The 11087-nt window shown below is 41.6% G+C and overlaps 1 long non-coding RNA gene across 1 annotated transcript; it reads left to right on the plus strand.

Moving 5' to 3' along the window:
* Positions 1-7741: 7741 nt before the first annotated feature.
* Positions 7742-10980, plus strand: LOC129823211 (uncharacterized). Its single transcript, XR_008754582.1, has 3 exons — positions 7742-7835; positions 8741-10489; positions 10624-10980. It is a non-coding gene; the product is annotated as an uncharacterized LOC129823211 (long non-coding RNA).
* Positions 10981-11087: the final 107 nt, after the last annotated feature.

The raw sequence follows: 11087 nt of genomic DNA on the forward strand, positions 1-11087 counted from the left end.
GTGTGTATTGTTAGATATTACTGCTCTGTTGGACCTAGAAACACAAGCATTTCACTAGATCCGCAATAACATATGCTAAATGTGTATGTGACAAATACATTGATTTGATTTGATCAAATCTATTCAACGAGCTATAGTGGGTGTTGAAAGATGGTCGATTGACTGGGGTTTTAAACTGTCAGTCTTGTTGTATGTTCTTCTCAAAGAAGAAAGTTGCTAATAATATACAGTTGTTTCTGTATGGACAGCCTATGGGGAGGGTTTCTAAGTAGAAATATTTGGGTCTATGGTTCAATGGGCAATATACATGGAAAGATCATGTCATAAATGCTGAAACAACATGTAAGAAGGTCGTGAATCTTATCCGCTCGGTCTCTGGATATGAATGGGGTGCTGACAGACAATCGTTGATTGATGTTTATAGAGCTCTGATCAGGATGACAATTGATTACGGGTGTATAGTTTATGGAACAGCGGCAAAAACATGGCTTCAGAGGCTGGACAGAATACAGTATATAGCTTTAAGGATATGTATTGGTGTATTTAAATCAACATATGTGCCTTACTAGTGGAGGCAGGTGAGATGCCTTTGGATGTATGACGTAAAAAAGTATCATTAGCTTATACGGTTAGGTTGAAAGGCTGTGAGATTGAGCATCTCACTGATACTGTTCTAGATGACTGTTGGGAGTATACTAGTAGACAAGGCAGTGGTTTTGTTGGACAGTTGGAAAGCTTGCTGATGAGAGTGGTTTGACGGAGTTGGAGGTTGGCCCTTCTGTGGTGATAGGGGATGTTCCTCCATAGTTACTCCCAGATCCTGTTGCTGATCTAACATTTGTAGAGAAAAGGAAAGATTGGTCAAACTCAGTGATATAGGGAAACTGCTGACAATTACATTAGTAGAAGTTAATGTTTTTTTACTGCTTTTCACAGATGGATCCAAGGACCCAGATAGTGGGCACACAGGAGCAGGCGTTTACCTTCCTGAATTTGATGTGCAGATATGTAGAAGACTAACAGACGAACTGTCAGTATACTCAGTTGAACTGTTGAACTGTTGGCGATAGTAGTTGCCCTCCAGTGGGTGGAGGATGTACAACCTGTTAGAATTATAGTATGCTTAGATTCTCTGTCTGTATTGAATAGTTTATCATCTGGTAAATCTAATAGGAGTGACCTACTATTGGAGGCATTAATGTTATTATATAGAATTGAGAGACTGGGTGTAGTAGTGAGAGTCTGCTGGGTCCCAGTACATTCAGTTGTGGAAGGGAATTAAGTTGTAGACCAGATAGTTAAAGCGCTTTGAAACAAGATATAATTGATATTAATGTTCCACTGGGTAGAGGTGAGGCCAAATGTAAGGTCAGAGCCATTTTGATAGCTGTGTGGCAGCAGAGATGGCCCAAGGCCCGGCATTTCCAGTGCATCGGAAAGTATTCAGACCCCTTGACTTTTTCCACATTTTGTTACGTTACTGCCTTATTCTTAAATGGATTTTTAAAAAACGTTTTTCTCAATCCACACACAATACCCCAAAATTATAAAGTGAAAACAGATTTTTTAATTTTTTTTTGCAAATGTATTAGAAATAAAAAACAGAAATACCTTATTTACATAACTATTCAGACTCTTTGACATGAGACTCGAAATTTAGCTCAGGTTCATCCTTTCCATTGGTTTCCATTGATCATCCTTGAGATGTTCCTACAACTTAATTGAAGTCCACCTGAGGAAAATTCAATTGATTGGACATGATTTGGAAAGGCACACCTGTCTACATAAGGTCCAAAAGTTGTATCATGCCCTGACCATAGAGAGCCATTGTTTCTCTATGGTGAAGTGGGTCAGGGCGTGACTGGGGGTGATCTAGTTTATTTATTTCTATGTGGTGTTCTAGTTTATTTTCTATGTTGGTGATTTGTATGATTCCCAATTAGAGGCAGCTGGTAATCGTTGTCTCTAATTGGGGATCATATTTAAGTAGCTGTTTTTCCCAACTGTGTTTATGGGATATTGTTTTGAGTTAGTGCACGTAGCATCTCTGTAGTCACGGTTTGTTGTTAGTTTATTGTTTATTTGTTTTTGTCTTTGCTAAGTTTCACTTTATTCATTAAATGATGTGGAACTCAACATCCGCTGTGCCTTGGTCCTATATTTATTCCAACGAACATGACAAGTTGACAGTGCATGTCATAGCAAAAACCAAGCCATGAGGTCGAAGGAATTGTCCGTAGAGACAGGATTGTATCGAGGCACAGATCTGGGGAAGGGTACCAAAAAATGTCTGCAGCATTGAAGGTCCCCAAGAACACAGTGGTCTCCATCATTCTTAAATGGAAGAAGTTTGGAACCACCGAGACTCGTCCTAGAGCTGGCCACTCAGCCAAACTGAGCAAACTGGGGAGAAGGGCCATGGTCAGGGAGGTGACCAAGAACCCTATGGTCACTCTGACAGAGCTCCAGAGTTCCTCTGTGGAGATGGGAGAACCTTTCAGAAGGACAAACATCTCTGCAGCACGCCTTTAAGCTAGAGTGGCTAGGCGGAAGCCATTCCTCAGTAAAAGGCACATGACAGCCCGCTTGGAGTTTGCCAAAAGGCACCTAAAGGACTCTCAGACAATGAGAAACAAGATTCTGTGGTCTGATGAAACCAAGATTGAACTCTTTGGACTGAATGCCAAGCGTCACTGGAGGAAATCTGACACCATCCTTATGGTGAAGTATGGTGGTGGCAGCATCATGCTGTGGGGATGTTTTTCAGCGGCAGGGAGACTAGTCAGGATCGAGGGAAAGATGAACGGAGCAATGTACAGAGAGATCCTTGATGAAAACATGCTCCAGAGTGCTCAGGACCTCAGACTGGTGTGAACGTTTACCTTCCAACAGGACAACGACCCTAAGCACACAGCCAAGACAACACAGGAGTGGCTTCAGGACAAGTCTCTGAATGCCCTTGAGTGGCGCAGACAATGGCAGCTAGTAGGCCGGTGACGACGACCGCCGAGCGCCACCCGAACAGGAAGGGGAGCTACCTTCGGTAGGTGTCGTGACACATGTGTTATTATGTTGTTGTTAATATGTTGAAGAGAGGGAAAGATTGAAGTGTAGGGTCATTGAGGTTGGACGAGGTTGGGGGGGGGGGGGTTGGAAGGGATTTTCAGGATGGGGGAGAGTCTATTAGAAGTTAGTGAGGGTCTTGTATATTTTCGCAGAAGTATTGAGTTAGGTAGAAGGATTTAGAAATGTTGTAAACCGTGGCTGACCATACACTCCAGCACAGGTGGTGGCATGCACCTTTAACTTTTGTTTGCCGACCGCCATTATATCATAGAAGAAGAAATAAAAGAAGTGAGCAACAGCGCCCCCTGTTTGATTGACTGCAGGGAGGAAAAGGAAGGGGAGAAGAACCTCCACGGCTAGCGATAGCAGCAGGCTACACAAACCTATTCCAATATTAGCAACTCCAATAATACAAAGAAGTGTTCTTCGAAAGCTGACTTCAATTTCGTCGCATCAACTGCTTTTCTGCTCAAAAAGAGGAAAAGCGGACTATTTTTGTTCCTGTGGTCCTGGTGATGCGGCTGGCATAAATGATGTGTAACTTTGCCTGAGACCTGAAGATGTGTGTTAGCTCTCTTTGCTAATGCTTTGGCATCCGGTCAGTCACAAACACAAACGATGCTCAGTTAAAACCACTAAACCAGGTGTCTGGGATAAATCCACTGCATTCTTCCTGCTCAGCTATTTGAAGGTAGAAATGTTACATATAGCTCCCAAATAAACAAAAGAGTAATTCGTTTACTTAAACCCTTGGCTCCTATAAGTAGCATAGGCTGTTGGCAAATGTAAAATAGTCATTATTGGTAACTATCAGGAAATGACACTATACCATTACCATGTAATTGCTGAGTACATATCAGGTACATAGAGAACAGTAAAATAAATCTTGTCTCTGTCTAAAAGGTTCTGATCAGTTTCAGTAAAATATGACATTTGATTTTATGATTGGATCTGTCTATCCTGTTTGTTCAGGGAGTTTTTATTAGGTTGCTAGGCAGAGAGAGGGGTGGAAGTATAGAGAGCGGTAATATCAGTTACTCACCCCTCCCAGTCCCAGCTCCCTCCCACTCCAGCTATTAATAATAACCACAGAGGTCCATATTAGAATGAACACTGGGTTATTCATATGATTTACCATTATAATCAAAGATCCATACACCAAGTGTAAAAAAGATTAGGAACACCTGCTCTTTCCATGACATAGACTGACCAGGTGAATCCAAGTGAAAGCTATGATCCCTTATTAATGTCACCTGTTAAAACCACTTTAATCAGTTTAGATGAAGGGGAAGAGACAGGTTAAAGAAGGATTTTTAAGCCATGAGACAATTGAGACAGATTGTGCCTGTGTGCCATTCAGACGGTGAATGGGCAAGACAAAAGATTTCAGTGCCTTTGAACGGGGTATGGTAGTAGGTGCCAGGTGCACCAGTTTGAGTATGTCTAGAACTGCAACGCTGATGGCTTTTTCATGCTCAACAGTTTCCAGTGTGTATCAAGAATGGTCCACCAGCCAACTTCAAACTACTGTGGAAAGCATTGGAGTCAACATGGGCCAGCATCCCTGTGGAATGCTTTCGACACTTTGTAGAATCCATGCCCTGATAAATTGAGGCGTTCCTAATGTTCTGTACACTCATAGTATACTCATACTGCTTCCCCTATCTCCACTGAGGAACCTATAGGTCGGTTTTGCCTACTCAATGCACATGACTGTTGTGTAAGCATTTCTGTGTCAGTTACATAAAGATGTATAGAGGACTCTAGTGCCCAAAAGTCAGTTTTAGCATAGTCAGCGCCATTGAGGGCTTTCACCATTTTGAAGTAGTCAACTGGGTGGGACTTCCTATGGGTTAAGGAAGGATCACATAATTCCATCCAGGTCATTAGGAGGGATCAGCCAATGAATTATACTTGAGAGCAAACATGCCAGACTGCAAGTAGCAGTAAATCGCCAACCTTAGCCTTCATACCTTTTCCACCCTCAGCAGGACAGACACAACCAGACGCATCCGGTTTTCAGGGGGAATGGAAAGAGAGCCTGTGTTATGACTTCCTCTTTTGGATATTTACGAGGCAACACTCCAGTTTAACTCCTCATCCACATTTACTGGATTGGTTGAACAGTGCAAAAGAGAACCTCCCCATACAGTTTTCTGAAGAAAAAAAGAAAGAAACGCTGCTCAAAATGTCTAAAAAACGGTTTTCGCTCTGTCATTATGGGTTATTGTGTGTATATTACTGAGGAAAAACATTTATTTAATCAATTTTAGAATAAGGCATGTAACATAACATGTGGAAAAAGTGAAGAGGTCTGAATACTTTCTGAATGCACTACGTGTCCCTCTCCTCAGGTTGTCACTAGTTACCACAGCCACAAAGTCCTAATTGGCGATATCATAAAAAGTCTTAATTTAAGGTTAGGCATAAGGTTAGCAGTGTGGTTAAGGTTAATGTTAGGTTTAACATCAGATTATAATAAGATAAATTGTAGAAAGAAGCAGGGTTTATGACTGTGCCAACTAGTGATGAGCCTCTCCTCATAAGGAACAAAATTGCCCTTTGACCCATAAAGTCCGCAATGACGAATTTTCAATGATTTTGAATAAAAACACAAAACACTACTCCTCAGGCACATATTGACCAATCTGCACGAAACCTGACACATGTCATCTATGGGCCAAGTTCTCACAACGTAAAGATTTTCCAGGCTTGCACCTCAAACAACATGGCCGCTGACCAATAAATACTGACCAATAAAAACATTCAGATGGGCGTGACCTGGCACATAAAAGCATATAAATCAGATATGGATATTCGTACTGAAACAAAACTTGGTACACATGTTCCAAACACTATCAAGACTCAACATTTGCAAGCACATTCAGATCGACCACACGGTGGCGCTATAACCGGCACATGTTTATATCTCTTGATCTGTTTGACTCAGAGTGATGGAATTTGGCACACATGCTCAGGGATGAGTCTAGCTTACCGGTAATGTACGGTTCAGTTTGGCCAAATGGTGGCGCTGTTGGACAGGAAAAAGATTCATGCAAGCTCATTGGCTTATAGTAGCAATATTGTTTGAGCTAGTCCTTGAAAATCTTGCGTTTAAAAACACGGGTGTATACAGTGCCTTCAGAAAGTATTCGGACCCCTTGACTTTTCCACATTTTGTTAGATTACAGCCTTATTCTAAAATAGACCCCCCCCCCCCACACAGCTATTTTAAGGTCTCTCCAGAGATGTTCGATTGGGTTCAAATCCGGGCTCTGGCTGGGCCACAAGGACATTCAGAGACTTGTCCCAAAGCCACTCCTGCGTTGACTTGGCTGTGTGCTTAGGGTCATTGTCCTGTTGGAAGGTAAACCTTCACCCCAGTCTTGAGGTCCTGAGGTCTCTGGGGCAGATTTATCAAGGATCTCTCTGTACTTTGCTCCGTTCATCTTTCCTTCGATCCTGACTAGTCTCCCAGTCCATGCCTCCAAAAAATATCCCCACAGCATGATATTGCCACCACCATGTTTCACCATAGGGATGGTGCCATGTTTCCTCCAGACATGACGCTTGGCATTAAGGCCAAAGAGTTTAACTTGGTTTCATCAGACCAGAGAATCTTGTTTCTCATGGTCTGAGAGTCTTTGGGTGCCTTTTGGCAAACTCCAAGCGGGTTGTCATGTGCCTTTTACTGAGGAGTGGCTTCCGTCTGGCCACTCTACCATAAAGGACTGATTGCTGGAGTGCTACAGAGATGGTTGTCCTTCTGGAGCTCTGTCAGAGTGACAATAGGGTTCTTGGTCACCTCCCTGACCAAGGCCCTTCTCTCCAGATTGCTCAGTTTGGCCGGGCGGCCAGCTCCAGGAAGAGTCTTGGTGGTTCTTAACTTCTTCCAATGAAGAATGATGGAAGCCACTGTGTTCTTGGGGACCTTCAATGCTGCAGAAATGTTTTGGTACCCTTCCCCAGATCTGTGCCTCGACACAATCCTGTTTCAGAGCTCTACGGACAATTTCTTCGACCTCATGGCTTGGTTTTTGCTCTGACTTGTACTGTCAACTGTAGGGCCTTATGTAGACAGGTGTGTGCCTTTCCAAATCATGTCTAATCAATTTAATTTACAACAGGTGGACTCCAATCAAGTTGTAGAAACATCTCAAGGATGATCAGTAGAAACAGGATGAACCTGAGGTCAAATTCGAGTCTAATAGCAAAGGGTATGAATACTTGTGTAAATAAGGTATCTTTGGGGGGGGGGTTCTTTAAACCTGTTTTCACGTTGTCATTATGGGTTATTGTGTGTGTGGATTGATGAGGATATATATATATTTTTATACATTTTAGATTAAGGCTGTAATCTAACAAAATGTCAAGGGGTCTGAATACTTTACGAAGGCACTGTAAAGTACGGTGACCAGACGTCCCCGTTTTCCGGGGACAGTCCACATTTTTGGTGGCCTGTCCCCGGAAATGTCCCTGTTTTTAACTGTGCGTTGTCCGGTCTTTTTTGTGCGTTAAAAACAGACTGCAAAGTGAAATTATATTTTACGTGGCAAAAAAGACCGGACAGCAGTCTACCGGTTGACGTCTCAATCGCGTTGTGCTTGTTTTGTCCGGCAGAGGGGGCTGCTAGCTATATCAGCTTCATTCACTCTTCTTCTTCTAACTACTTGCTTGCGCTAGTTTTAGCGAAAACTGCTGTGGAAAACTCAGCCAGAAGCTAACAAGTGTCAAGTGAATCCACAACATCACCACAAACGTCAAGCCAGGTAAGTTACAATCATTTGAGATACCAGCTAATGATGTTATAATGTCACAATTTATTATATAGATAGATGATCTGCTTTGTAAGGTTTTAAATAGGTTATGCTAGCTAACATTAGCTATGTCGACTAAGTTATCTAGTTAGGTTAGCTAGTTACTGTCATGGTAGCTAGGTTAAAATACATTCACATGTAAACATGCAGTGGACGGGCTATTTTGAAAATATGATTATATTAAATTAATGCACAATTAATTATGAGAGTATTTATTTGTAGATTACAATTTAAATAGTTTGGCATTATAAGTAGTGTGAAAATATATTTTGACATTTTCATGGATAACATTAGCATAATGATTACTGTTAGGGAGTGGAGAGGAAGGAGAGGAGGAAAACTGGATAGGAAGAAGAGTGAAAGAGAGAGAAGAGGAAAGATAAAGATATGATTACAGAGACTGACAATTTATTATTCCAACCAATGTTTTTTAGATAAAATACAAAAATGAGGCAAGCAATGGGAATCTGTTAACCAAAGTATTTTATATAATAGTGTACTATTTATTATTAAAGATTGGAGAAGGAGAAGGAAAGATTAAGGGAGTAAAAAGAGTGAAGCGAGGAGAGTGTGGAAGAGTGAGGTGGAAAGGTAAAGAGAAGGAAAGGAAGAAAGAGCAGGAAAACGAGTGAAGAAAAGAGGAGCAGAAAGATTGGAGGAGAAGAAAAAGTTAAGAGAGTAAGAAGAGTGACACAAAGAGAGTGAAGAAAAGCAGACAGAGGAGGTACAATGGCTCTTACCAAGAAACGGAAATGCCATTTTAATGACAACATGAGGGAATGTCCATTTATACGCACATGTCAAGACGATAGAATGGTTAACTGCACCCTTTGTAATTCCTCTTTTTCAATTGGCAGCGGGGGAAGAACGGCAGTGGTAGAACATCAACAGACGAAAAAACATAAAGCCTCTCTGATTGCCTGTGTTGGTATGCCCTCTGTCACCACATTCATCAAGAAGGTAGAGCCTTCCCAAGAAGAATATGATTTAGCTGTGCAGGATGGATGTCTTTGCATACCCCACTATGCAACATAATCATAGTTACAGATCTCTGGGCTGCACAGCACAACTGACACGGAAGCTTTATGAGCCGAAGTTTACATGTGCTAGGACAAAATGTGAAGCCATAGTGAGTAACGTGTTTACACCATGGGTAACTACTTTGGTAACACAGGACCTAGACCAGGTTGAATTTGTGTCCCTGTCTATTGATGCGTCCAATCATGGACATGTAAAGCTGCTGCCAATACTAGTCAGATATTGTAAGATATACGATGGCAACACATCTGTGGAAACAAACCTGCTTTATTTTGTTGAATTGAAAGGAGAAACAGCAGAGGAGATTGCAGCTGAGGTCCTGGTGGTCATCTAAAAATGTAACCTGGAAAACAAAGTCGTGGCATTCTCTGCCGACAACCCCAATACCAACTTTGGAGGACTGAATAGGATGGGGAGGGTCAATGTCCATACCAAAGTTAAAAATGCTCTGCAGCGGGAGGCGATTAGCTTAGGTTGTCCTGCCCACATCATTCATAACACGGCCAGAACAGCTTTGGATATGATTCCCCTTGATGTTGAGTACCTGCTCACAAAGATATTTTCATATTTTCAGCTTTGGAGTAGAAAGACTGAAGAGCTTTTGTGAGTTTGTTGGCCAGGAGTACCATAACATTTTAGGACACAGAAATGTTCGCTGGCTGTCCATGTTCCCTGCTCTAGAAAGAGTGCTGAAAAGATATGTGCCATTGAAATCCTTCTTTCTTTCTGAAGACAAATGCCCTGTTGTCCTGAGAACAATGTTCGAAGATCCACTAACTGAACTTTGGCTGGCCTTTGTCCATGGAAACCTGACCATATTCAGTGACACAATCGAGATGCTTGAAGGCCAGGACCGCTGTGCTGTGGAGTCAGCTGCAATTCTGAGAAACGTTGAGGCAAAATTGACTGCAAGACATGATGACAACTTCATTCCAGTTTTGGTCAGAGGACTTCTGAGCGAGCTAGAGGAAAATGGAGCAATGTCTAAAGAGAGCTTTCTCAAAACATCCCAATCATTCTTCACTACGACTGTGAACTAATTGCAAGCATGGGGAAAGCACACAGATAATCGAAAAGATTTACATTTTCTCCTTTTAAAAAGGCAACCTCAGCGTGAAGAGATCCAGAAGGCAGCAGCCACACTGCAGGAAAAATGCCCCAATGTGACCATCAATGAGGATGCATTGTTTGACGAGGTTACTGGCCAGCAAAAGTTCCTAAAGAGAGGATCGCTTGAAGAATGGAAAACATCTGAGACACGGCTTAGTCAGAGATGGAGCACGGTGGTTACCCACTTCAAAGAGAACAACATCCCACACACTAACCTGGCTAGATTAGTGTCTGTTGTCATGTGCTTACCTGGAAGTAGTGCACCAGTCGAGAGAGTGTTCTCCCAAATGGATGATATATGGACAGCAGCAATAAATAGGTTCACTGTTCCTACCATCAAGGCCATGCTTATTGTGAAGACAAACTTCAACCTCCTCTGCCAGAAGTTCATGGAGAAGCTAGCCAAAGACATAGCAATTGTGAAGAAGATACATTCTTCTGAGAAATATACAGATTAGGTTGGTATAAGTATATTATGTAGTTACCAATCTCATCATCTTATTTCTTTATTATGTTAAGTATTTCACATATACTATTGTCTGTTTTTTTATTCAATTTTGCTCATGTTCTCTTCTGCTCTTATTCTACCCAGACTACCAGGACCACTGAATGGCTGTTCAGATTGGACTAAATACATGAAACCGGAATTGTCCCCCTTTTTTATTTCATAGATAATAACATTGGATATTTTAATGATATATTGAATGCCGAACTGGAAATGTCCCCGGTTTTAATTTCAGAAATCTGGTCACCTTACTGTAAAGGGAATGTACTAAATTTGGTGCAGATCGAGTCCAGCTGTTCTCGAGAAGAAGGCGTTTAAAATAGTCAACATCATTAGATATGGTCCAAAATGTGTCCGATTTGTCCTGATTGTGGCACATTGGGCGAACAGCTTGAACCCTGGCATTGCCTAGTTAAATTAAGGTTAAATAAAAAATAAATAAATTGCTGCTTACAGCTTTAATTATTTGTTGCAATTGCTATTAATATGATTACTACCCTCATTATTATTGCTTGATTACAAACAATCTACTATATTCCTGTCTTTGACCA

The sequence above is a fragment of the Salvelinus fontinalis genome, chromosome 25 (genome assembly GCF_029448725.1).
Source record: "Salvelinus fontinalis isolate EN_2023a chromosome 25, ASM2944872v1, whole genome shotgun sequence".
In the NCBI taxonomy this organism is placed as follows: Eukaryota; Metazoa; Chordata; class Actinopteri; order Salmoniformes; family Salmonidae; genus Salvelinus; species Salvelinus fontinalis.